The following is a 12,088-nucleotide window of genomic DNA, read 5'->3' as shown; positions in this document are numbered from 1 at the left end:
CACAACTCCTGTGTGAAGACCAGCGGTAAGAATGGCCCCTTGCTCCCCACATTTATCACCTACTCGCAGCTCAAGTCTGAGTCCAGCCACACCTGTGTAGAGGCAGTCAGCAATCTAGGATACATTTAATCTCCAGGAAGCACGTGGTTTTTCACTCTAAAGTCTGAGGGTCGGATTCTGATCTCTTTCGCAGCCCAGTAAATCCAGACTTACTCCAGATATACAGTGGTGTAGATGAGCTCGCACTCTGTTGCTAGTTCTTTGCGTTATTGTAGAGCCCAGAGGCCCAAATCAGGGCCAGATCCCCCCAGCACTAAGGGAGAGGAAGTCACGGTCCTGAATTGTTTTGCCACCGAGTTGGCTCGAGGATTGAATTTTTACATATCTGGTCTGTGTTTGGAAAACACAGACGGAGGCTACTCGTGGCTGTGTCCATGCTCAAATATTGCCCAAGATGGTCATTCGTCCTCTGTCCTGGCAGCCAGCAGCAGCCAGCAAAGGAAAATGTTTCTCCGTGGGATGTATTTGTAGGGTAGGAATTTAAATCTAGTGTCCTCCAAGATTTTGCTTTCGATATTATGACAATCACACGGAAGCCCAATATAAATGGCCCTTGAGGCTGCATCAGGAGTGCAGTACTGAAATGCATTAGCAAATTTAGAGCTGTCTCCCCAGACAAGTGATTTAGTTCAACAGCAAAAACAATCACATGGAAATGCAGCTAACTGTTTTAGGGAAATGTTTAAGGGCATCTGCACAGATTGTAGTAGCGCTGGAGGCTAGCTTGTTGCTTAAATGAGCTTTATTGCTCCTTCTATTACAAAAGGAACATCTTTGAAGTGCTACCAGCTAATCAGGGCTTGTGACTGTCCAATGCTCTGCTCCACAAGTGTCATCTCAGCAGTTTCTCAGCACACTGAGAAATTGGGAGCAGTGATTATTTATGGTGCCACTGAAAACAATCACACAGAGTAAGGATGAGAATATGGCCTTCTGATGATTGCAGATGGTCATTAGCTTGGTTCACATAAAATTATGGTGTCCGATATTCTATTTGCCCCTCAACACGGCTTAGATTGCTTTCCAAGATTTTTTTTCTAAATGAAAGAATAGTGTAATACTGGATTTGAATTTGGAAAACAGTTTCACATAAAGAAAGGAAAAAGGTCTCTGGGGTTCAAATCAAAACCATTTGGTAGGAAATTAAACCTGTCTCTGAAATCATATCAGGGGAGTTTCTTTCCCAGAACCAGCTGCACTATGGTAGCTCAGGTCTGGGGTGTGAATGGTGCAGGGAAGGAGGCCGCACTGTTTGAAGTGTCCAGGGAAGGAGCAACCCCACCCCACAGTACTTCTTTAGGCAGGATGTCCCCTGAGGCCAGTGGGGTTTGCATGTGGCTTAGAAATAACACCACAGTGTTCTCGGAAGTGGGAGCTTAGTGGTGCCTGGGCCCAGTGCTGGGCTCTGCTCAAGGCAGAATCTCAGAATCCTTCATGAACAACCTCTCCTCTCCACTTGAGAGGATTTAACACCATCGTCCAGCCCAGTCTGGATGCTCCCCAAACGTTTGTCCTGGGGTCTGATTGTTTGTGTGAGCCCGAGCGTAGCAGGTGCCACTGTACACACACAACGCAGCAAAGGCAAAGGACTCTGAACTGCATGAGTCCTGCTGAAGGCCCCATGCCAGTGGTGAAGCAGGCATCAGTGCTCCCCTTTGCCATGTCCCCAGGACACCCTCCTCCCCTACACTGGGACCACGGAGTGTCCTTTGCCATCATTCCACCAGTCAGCAGAGGGGGAGAGTCTCCTCCAGCCAATGGATGTCCACTTTGTGAAGCAGAGCAGACAGGAGAATCCAGCTACAAGTCTTGAATAATCATGTTAGAAATGGAACCCGGATCCCGTGTTGGGCCCTGAGGGTCCTTTATAGCTCCCACTGCACACGACTGCCATTGTTCCCTTGGCTCCCACTCACGGGGCCAATGAAAGCCAGGCTCCAACTCACAGGGGTACTTCAGGCCGGCTGCTCAGGCCATGCTCTGGTAAGTCAGCAGTTCTGGTGCAGCTCCTGGCTTTGTTTCTAATCTTCTCATCAACACACGACAACATTACAAAAACCACTCCAAAAGCACAGAATCGCATCCCACAGGCAATGGGGTGCAGCTACCCCCAGCTTTTGCTAGTGTTACATTGAGAGACTGGGGCTGAGAATATTTATCTTCCCTTCACTTCTTAAACCTAAACAGGATTTAGCACCTTGATCCCAAATAACTAGCATTTAATTTAAATACTCACACTCAATTAAGCATCTGTGTAATTATAATTATTAAACATTCGTATTGCGGTAGCACCTAGAGGTTAACCAGGGGATCGGAGCCCCACTGCACTGCATGCTGTAAAAAAAGAAACAATCCATGACAATCCCTGCCCAAAAGAGTCGAGCGTCTCAGAGACAAGGCATGACAGGTGGAGGAGACAAACAAGGGGACCAGGATGAGCTAACACAAATCCTAGGACGAGCACAGTTCTTAGCCAGTCAGGAACAGGGATCTCTGTCTCACACACACACTTTATTCTCTATATACAAGTTTGTAACCATCCACAGAAGCAGCATGAAAAGAACCCTAAACAAAATCAAGACTAGACACAATAGATTGATGGCTTGATGTCAATTCTGTTCAGCCTAGTAATGAGACTCTTGATTCTAACTTTTAGACTTTTGATTTTTGGCCTCTCTCCATCACTTCACTGGAATCTGACTCGAAATCTCCACGAAACTCTCTGAGATACTGGGCAATCCGCTGCCGCAGGTTCTTTGGCAGAGCTGCTTTGTTCCTTGCCCCACTAAGGGTAATTTCCGCATGCCACTCTTCCATCACTGCGGGGAGACCACCACTGCTGCCCACAGGTGAGCCACACAGGGGCCAGAGCGGAAGCCGCAGTCTTGGAGAAAACCCTCCCTTGATTCCCTGCTCACCCTCAGCAGCGAGATAGCTTCCGTAATGGTCACATCCTGTGGAAAGTGTGGGGACAGGAATGATTACCAGGCCCCCCCTACAGTGCTGGCTCTCCCCAGGAGCCACGTGCCCAGTGTACAGTACGGTCCTGGAACACTGATCTCACCTGCCCCTGCGGCTACTCACCATTTGGGGGATCTTGTGGCTGTCGGAGAAAAACTCAGTTCTCGCTTTTTGTTTGGGTGCAGCAGAGTCAGATACTTTATTCTGTTTAGCAGCTACAACAGGGAGAGAGTGCACTAGGACATAGGGTCTCCCCTTCCTAGACAGGTCTCTCAACAGGTAAACAATTACAGCAAGCATTTATACTTTTGTTACAGACAATAATAAGCAACAACTGCATTTTGTTTATACATAGGTCATCCTGATATCTTGTTTTTCTCACTTAAGAGACGCCAGTCTACATATTGTATTATCTACACAAGGTCGAAAAACAACTTCTCACACGGTTCTTTTCCACTCGCCTCACACAATCCTTGCTTCTACAAATCTCGCGTTATTAGGGTTATAGCTAGCCTAACTCTGGCTAACAGAGACTGTCATGCATTAAGATCCCCTACAAATCCCTGTCAGTTATTTCTCTACTTCCACATGGCTCACGTGTGCTTGCCTGGGGTCAGCCAGTTAGTGACAGGTATGTGAAAAGTGGCTGTGTTTTAAATCACTGAATCAGCGGTCTGTGTGTTGCAAACAATCCTGCTTCTGTAAAATGCTGCATTTTGGCTTCATAGAGATGACCTTGGGAGCCCAGCCTCCCTCTTTGTTATCGCCAGCTGAACGGCTGCGCAGAATTAGAAAGTGGCCACGAAGAACTAAAGAGGACTTTCTGCATGAGGCTATGATGCACTCCACCGCCGAGAAACAGGAATTGAAGGAGTGGTGGGACAGCGAGAAGAGGGACTGAAAGGAGAATGCGGTGCGCCAGTACGAAGCCACGGAGTGACTCTTAAACGTTATGAAGCTCCAAGTGGACACACTCCAGGCACTACTAGCACTGCAAACCGAGCAGCTTCATGCCTGCCCCCCTTCCCTTCACAAATACAGCTTGCAGCTATAAGTGTAGGAATCTTGTCATCGGCCAGGCCCAGCTTCTCATAGAGGCAGCACCAGCGGGCCTTTAACCAGCCAAAAGCACACAACAACCATTCTGCACTTGCTCAGCCTGTTGTTGAACTGCTCCTTGCTGCTGTCAAGGTGCCCAGTGTATGGGCCACGGCATTAAGAGGTAGGCAGGGTCTCCCAGGATCAGAATGGGCATTTTGACTTCCCCATACAGTGATCTTCTAGTCTTGGAAGAAAGTCCCTGCTTGCAGCTTTCTGAACAGGCCATTGTTCTGAAAGATGCATGCATCATGCACCTTTCTGGACCAGCCTGCATTAATGTCCGTGAAATGCCCATGGTGATCCACAAGCAGTCATCCTGGGCAGGGATTCAGTGAAGAATGACCACTAATTATGTTACTTCCCTGCCTTAAATAGGGTTTACATATGGTGGGAATCCTTTGTTTTCCAGTGTGGTTCCCACCCCCTTCCCCCAATGGAAAAATACAGGTATTCTATCATGGAGTCCAGCACTAGGTGACTTGATCACATGACCCTGCAGTGTTAAAGCAGCCATGAGTCAGAGGCTGTTTGTAGACTCCCAGGAAGCTTCTCAGGAAAGTGGGAGATTAGCATCTTCAAAGACCTATTGTTCTCCCTAACGGTCCATTGACTTGTTCCCAGCTAGCCAGCCAGACTGGTTGCATTCTGTCTGGTGGGCATTCCCCAGGTGCAAAACACTTTTGTAGTACAGAAGTATAGTCAATATTCCTAACTTTATATACAAAAGTGATACATACATACAGGAAGGGCGGCCAGAGAATAAGACAGCCCCAAAGACAAGACTCCGCGAGAGAGAGAGAGGTGTGTGTGTGTGTGAGTCAGCCACAGACTGCACCTGAGCCCGGCATCACAGCCCCCTCCACAGAGGGGCCTCCTTGGCTTCCCAGGGGCAGGACGCAGAAAACAAACTCCCAATACTTACAGAGCTACACCCTGCAGGAGTCCTGCTCCTGTCAAACTCGTCAGACCCCCAAGGCCAGAGGAGCTGCCAAGACTGTGCTACTCTCAGTGGCAGTCATGGCAGAGCCAGATGTAATGCTGTCATTGCTGGTTTAATTTAATTAGCGTGCGCCCAGAGCCGGCCAGAGGTGCTGTGGCAGAGACTCCTCTTATTCCAGGGGCCTTTCCTGGAAGCACTTTCTGCTGCTTATTCGGCAGCACTGTCAGTTGCCAGGAAGACACAATCACCCACTGCAACAGCCTATTCGGAGCTGGGGATGCTGAGAACCGGATGTTCCCCCCCACAGGAGCAGATGGCTGGACTCACGGTATTGCACACCTGCTCCAGGCATTTCCTTTTCTCCTGAATGTTACAATTTCCTAGTGACATCAGAGTGGTTTTATTCCTGCCTCTCCCCTGGTGCTGGCTGTACTGCCAGCCTGCCATCCAGATGCACAACTCCGCGGATAAGCTTTGTCTTCTGTTAAAAAACAAAACAAACCACCAATCTCTTCTGAACTAATCATCTTTGTGCCTGGAATGGGGTTTATGTTCCAGAGGAAACATATTTCAGCACTAATATGACACAACTATTTCTCTGCACTATTAAAAAATAGTGTTAGAAGTTTTTGCTTTGTAACACAAAGACCTGCGTCCTCTTCCTAGCAGGCTGTGAAAGAATTTTCCTTATAGGGTTAGAGACTAAATCTCAGTTTCCTATTATGATGCAGAAAGGTAAAGACTATCTCACCAAGATTTATTGTGCTTATTGAGGCATTTAAAATTGAAGACTGTTTAACCGGTCAGCTCTAGCACTATTCCTGTTTCTTTGGTGTACAGGGCTCCCTTGCTTTATACATTATTTTATGGTTATAGCAACTATTGGAGACATAACACCACACAACTTTATAAAAGAAACCTGTCAACATAAACTAAGTTCCCTGTAAGCTGTGCGGCTGTGCAGCAGCCTACTAAGTGCCACGCAGGCGCTCAAAGAACCTGCCCAGGAGTGGCCGGGGGAGGGGTGCCCCCGGCCCCAACCTAGCCCCACCCCCAATCTGGTGTGGCCGGGCACAGCCAGGGTGCCCCTAGCCCCAGCTGGCATGACCCAAACCCAACTGGGGGAGTCCTCCCTCCCTCCCTGAGCACCCTCCTGCACCCCCAATCCCTCATCCCTAGCCCCACTGCAGAGCCTGCACCCCCAGCTGGAGCCCTCACCCCCCACCCCAACCCTCTGCCCCAGCCCTGAGCCCCTCATCCGCAGCTGGAGCCCCCCTCACCCCTCCCACCCCAACCCTCATCCCTGGCCCCACTCCAAAGCCCGCACCCCCAGCCAGAGCTCTCACATCCCTGCAGCCCAACCCCCTGCCCCAGCCCCACCCCCACCACATGAATTTTGTTATGTGCACCAATATGAAGGTCATGTGTCATTCATCACCTCCATGTTGGTGCACATAACAAAATTCATTCCGCACGTGAGTGGGAAAAATTAGAGGGAACACTGCCCATGAGCTGTATAGCAATGCAAATTTAGCAAGCCCACATCTTAGCAGCAGCTCTTCGGGATAAGGACTACATGGATCTGTGACGGGTTGGGTCACAGAGACCCCCTTGGGACTGTCACATGACGTGCTGGAATTACCTCTGAGCCCATTTTCCCTGCCAGCTTGGGGCTCTAAAACCCTGCCTTGTTGAGCCAGACATGCTGGCCTGCTGCAAAACACAGACCCAGGGTCTGGTCCACACCCCCAAAGCTGCAGACTTAACAGGTAACCTGCTGAGTGGTTTTCAATCTCCAGCACCCAGACACCCAGCTCCCAATAGGATCCAAACCCTAATCACTTATTCTGGGTTCGTTAATAAACAAAAGTGATTTTATTAAGTATAAAAAGTATATTAAGTGATTTCAAGTAATAACAGACAGAACAAAAAGAACAGGAGCACTTGTGGCACCTTAGAGACTAACAAATTTATTGCAGCATAAGCTTTCGTGGGCTACAGCTCACTTCTTCGGATGCATGCAGTGGAAAATACAGTAGATAGATAGATACACAGCACATGAACCAATGGGTGTTACCATACACACTCTAACGAGAGTGATCAGTTAAGATGAGCTATTACCAGCAGGAGAGAAAAAAGACTTTTTGTAGTGGTCATCAAAATGGTCCATTTGCAGCAGTTGACAAAAAGTTGTGAGGAACAGTGGGGGGAGGGAATAAACATGGAGAAATAGTTTTACTATTTTAGTTTTAGTTTATTTCCCCATGTTTATTCCTCTCCCCCTCCCCAGCAGCAGGGTTCCAGCAAGGGGCTGACAGCCTCCTGAGCCCCTCCCCCCCCCCCCCGCAGGATTCCAGCGAGGGGCCAGGCAGCCTCCTGGAGGGCCCCCCACAGGGTTCTAGCCACAGGCAACAGTCTCGGGGGGGGGGGGCTCGGGCAAGGGCTGGAGGTGCCCTGTTTTCTCTTTGGGAAATACGGGCACCCTATCGCTGTGGCTCTCTGCTCCACGGCTGCCATGAGGAGGGCACCTGGCAGAAGGCTGCAGGACAGGAGTCATGAGCAAATGGTTAGTTTCGTCTCTCTGGGAAAGCGGTCATATTGTGTAACTGTAAATTGGCAGAGGGTTAAAAGGACAGAGAACTATCAGAGCCATCAAATCAGGCAGGTTGTTGGCCTAAGAAACCACAGGATCTCCTCACCATCACCTTGGCTTCCATCTTCCCCCTGCCCCATGCAACATACATTCGTTCCATCTCCTCTGCGTTAGGCTGTAAGCTCTGGGGACGTGTTCGTACAGCATTCAGCACAATGTGCTCCCAGGCTAGGGAGGCTGTTGGGCGCCACTGCAACACAGGTAAATAATCCGCAAGGAAAATATTTAAATAAGTACTTTGAGAGTCAGTTTTAGTGCCCACAGAGTGCAGAGAAGGCCCTGTTCCTATGTCGGGGCATTTCCACCTCTTGCTAAGCAAAGCAGATAGTATCTCCCAAGTATTAAGAGTTCATTACTGAGCTCTGCTTAGGACATGAGAATACTGGGAACAGAAGGTTCCTTCCCCGCCTCATGTAGCCACCTGCCTGTGGCTTGATCAAATCCATGGGAAGGCTAAACAATAATATTTAGCATTTTATATCATATTTCACCTAAACAGCCCAAAGCGGTTTGCAAACATTGATTCATTAAACCTCACCATTAAGCCCCTGTCTGGAAGGCAAGTGTCTTAACCTCTAATTTACACAGATGTAGACATGGAATGATTAAACCACTTGTCCTCTGTTTCACAGCAGACCAGACCAAAGAACAGAGCTCAGGAGTCCCAGATGCCCGTTCCCTACTCTAGCCACTAGTTCACACTTCTAGGTGAAGTGTCAACTAGTTTAGCCTCCTCAAGGAAGCCAGCTTCAAACCTTGGAAAACACTGGCCTAAGGTTTTATAAAATCTCAACATCATCTCCTGCGTCGGTGGATACCAGCCTAGATGATTATGGCATCGGCTGATTGTGAACACCCTGCAGATGCTCTCAGCTGGGAGCTGTTCATTGGCCTAAAACAAAAAAGTCTGGTTGCCAAACAAGGTGAAGCAATCAAAGGCACACATGACCTTCCATGCTGATAATTCACTAACCAGCGAATTACAAAAGTCAATATGACAGATTGGAGGGGACTGTCACTTTTGCTTGATCAATCAGAATTTACAAGATAATGTTAAAATAAAGAATGAAACATGCAAAAAAGATGACTTCACTCTGCTGCTTAGCACATTTGATGGGCTCCCCTACTGAGCAAACAGATTTTCTCAAGGTCAGAGGAATGCTTGGGCAGACAGGCTTTCTCTGCTTTAAGTGACTGCTGCTTTTCTGACACACAGGCTCTTCAGAAACAAGCTCTGCCATCCCTAATGGCATTATTTTTAAATTGCCATATTGAGCTCACCAGTGTAAAGCAAAAGGATGCAACTGAGGCAGTTATTTTTATACAGTGAAGATCTGAATGAATCTAGCCATCACTGTTGACAGTGCTTCTGCAGTTGCTTGTTTCTAATATTAAGATGGTACTTTGGATGTTCCAGTTGTCAGCAGCCAAGTTCTCCCCCCACTTACACCTTCTGCAACCCATTAAGCCAGGAGGTTACACAGTGCACATGAAGGCAGAATTGGTCCCTTGAAATATGTAACATTTCATATTCAGCTTTGCAATATTGCAATGTTTGTTGAGAACCTTGAGATCCTTGGGGTAGCTATATAGTATATGGAGTTACCTTCCCCCTCTCAGAAGTTGGCATGCTCCAGAACTCTTCATCCATGGAGAGTTACTAGCAGATTTTATACAAGAGCAACGCATGGTGCAGGAGGTGGGGGTCATCTGGTTTTTCAACCTTGTACCACCTTAAGCAAGATAATTCCTATCAGAAAAGTGACAAGTATTAGATACTGTTTTTGGAATAGAATTCTAACTTTAAAACTATTAAAGACTGGCTGGGATCACAGGGCCTTTTCTACTTCTTCCCTCAATTATTAATAGTAAAACCTTCATAATCCTTGGATGATGGCTCCAAAAAGTGGGGAATTTTAACACTGTTAGCTCTGCCTTGGATGTGGGTATGTAAGAACCCACCAGAGTCATAGTATACTCCTATGCAACTCTAGAAGGGCTTGTCCAGTGATGAGCTGCCAAAATATTAACAACCAGTTCCCTCCTCCTCACCCCACGAGGGGGTCGTCCCCCCCTGCCCCCTGGGACTCCTGCCCCATCCAACCCCCCACGTTCCTTGACACCCCACCCCCAGGACCCCTGCCCCATCCACGCCCCTTCCCTGTCCCCTAACTGCCCCCTGCCGCCCCATCCAACCCCTCCTCTTATTCCTGATGGCCCCCTGGGATCCCTGCCCCATCCAACCACCCCTTCTCTCTGTCTCCTGACTGCCCCTGGAACCCCTGCCCCTGACTGCCTCCCACCACCCCATCCAACCCCTGGTCCTTCCTGACTGCCCCCCAGGACCCTTGCCCCCATTCAATTCCCCTGTTCCCTGCCCTCTGACCGCCCTGAGTCCCGACCCTAATCCACCCCCCACCCTCTATCCAACACCCCCTCCCTGCTCCCCTTACTGCACTGCCTGGAGATGGGGGCCGCGCCACCCAGAGTCGGGGCTGGGGGCCGGGCCAGAGCCACTGGCCAGCCCGAAATTGGGGGCCAGCCCAGAGCTGGGGGCCGGAGCCGCTGGCCGGCCCGGAGTCAGGGGCCGGGCCAGAGTCGGGGACCAGGGGCTAGCCCAGGGCCAGGGGCCGGCCCGGAGCCACGCTGCCCGACCGGCCGGAGTCGGAGTCGGGGCCGGGGGCCGGCCGGAGTCGGAGTCGGGGGCCGGCCGGAGTCGGAGTCGGGGGCTGGCCAGGAGACACGCGGCACCTAGAGCCCTCCTCGTGCCCCCCGCCCCAGCTCACCTGCAGGAAGCTGCTGCTTCCTTCTCAGCCCTCCCAGGCTTCCTGCGCTAACAGCTGATTGACGGGAAGCCCGGAGGGGGAGCCTTCAAGGGAGGAGGCAGAGGCAGAGCTGGAGCCAGGTGAGCTGGGGCCGGGGAATAGTGGCCCCTCTTGGGGGGTTTCTGCTTGGTGTTCCCCTCTGGATCCCTGATTCTTTACCTCTGACCTCACTCCCACGCCTGTTTTTTCCATTTGTTGTCCCCAGAAATCAATTGTAGCCTGGGCTTAGTGGTTCTTCCCCCTTAATTGAAACGGTATGCATTAGTTATGGGCAGGCCTGGACCAGCCTGCCCCAGTACTACAGGGAGGACACACCTTCCAACTTTTGCAACAGCCTCCTTCAGTACACAACTCTGATTCATCCCGACAGCAGGTCCTTCTTGTGCTCTCACAAGTTTCTGCCCAAACAGATAAAGTTTGGCAAAGTTATAAGCAACTGAAAACAAGGTCTATTAATGGGAAGTGTCAGGCAACCTTACCAGCCCCATCTATAACCGAAATAGCATCCATTTGTCTTTTTGTCTCCAAATTCTAAAGAGAAAAGTGGTGCAAGTAACCAATGCTTTCAGGTCATTGCTGAGAGACACAGCCTGCCCTTCTATGAAGAATGCCCTAGACCAGTGGTCCCCAGACTTATTTGGTCACGCTCCCCCCCTCCTTACCTAGTCCTCCCATCCCCACCAGGAGCCACAGTTGGGAGCTGTGGCTGGGAGTGGGCCCACAGCCAGGGGCTGGGCCAGAACTGCAGCTGGGGCCACAGCTGGGGCCAGGAGCTGGACCAGAATTGCAACTGGGGGCAGGGCCAGAGCAGAGCTGGGGGCAAAGTGGGGCTGGGTGGTGCTCCTTCCCAGGGGGTTGGCCTGGGCCCTCCCACGCTCCCTGGAACGTTCCTCCGCCCCCCCCCCCCCGAGGGGGGCATACCCCTCAGTTTGGGGACCACTGCCCTAGACTGAGTAGGTCTCAGATGGTGGGTGGTGACTCTCATACCTTCCGCACCCAGGGAGAATGAAGGTAACAAGTCTTTGAACTGACGTGTACAGATGTAGGGGCTCATTCTGGGCTTTTACACTGACAAACTCACTGCGTTAGACAACATTCCTGATGATTCACACCAGTACTTGGGCGATCCTTCAGTCTGTGCGCACTAGAAGTACCACTGATTTTGCCTTCCCTAATATTTGGTGCTTATCTTGTGCATTATTCTTCATTTGGCTGTGGCTAGTTTTGACCGGGGTCCTAGTGGGGAGCCAGCTGTGGTCACTTAATTAGGGTGAACTGCAAAGAATGGGGCAGACAATCCCCAAAAGCTGGTGGATACTCCAATACTTAGGGTAAGGTATGATCCAGCAGGGGCCAATTTATCACGTCTAGTCTAGACACAATGAATCGACCCCCAAGCACTCTCCCGTCGACTTCTGTACTCCACCGCCGCGAGAGGCACAGGCGGAGTTGACAGGGAAGCAGCAGCAGTTGACTCACCACAGTGAAGACACCACAGTAACCGGGGCGGCTCTAGGCATTTTGCCGCCCCAAGCACGGCAGGCAGGC

At 50.3% G+C, this 12,088-nt stretch overlaps 1 long non-coding RNA gene across 1 annotated transcript; it reads right to left on the bottom strand.

The window, feature by feature from the left end:
• Positions 1 to 7,498: 7,498 nt before the first annotated feature.
• LOC123377110 lies at positions 7,499 to 11,014 on the bottom strand. The gene is made up of 3 exons (XR_006582088.1): positions 10,856 to 11,014; positions 9,322 to 9,465; positions 7,499 to 7,905 (listed from the first exon to the last, which is right to left on the bottom strand). It is a non-coding gene; the product is annotated as an uncharacterized LOC123377110 (long non-coding RNA).
• Positions 11,015 to 12,088: the final 1,074 nt, after the last annotated feature.

This window comes from Mauremys mutica, chromosome 9, assembly GCF_020497125.1.
Source record: "Mauremys mutica isolate MM-2020 ecotype Southern chromosome 9, ASM2049712v1, whole genome shotgun sequence".
In the NCBI taxonomy this organism is placed as follows: Eukaryota; Metazoa; Chordata; order Testudines; family Geoemydidae; genus Mauremys; species Mauremys mutica.
This window is presented reverse-complemented; position numbering and strand designations above follow the sequence as displayed.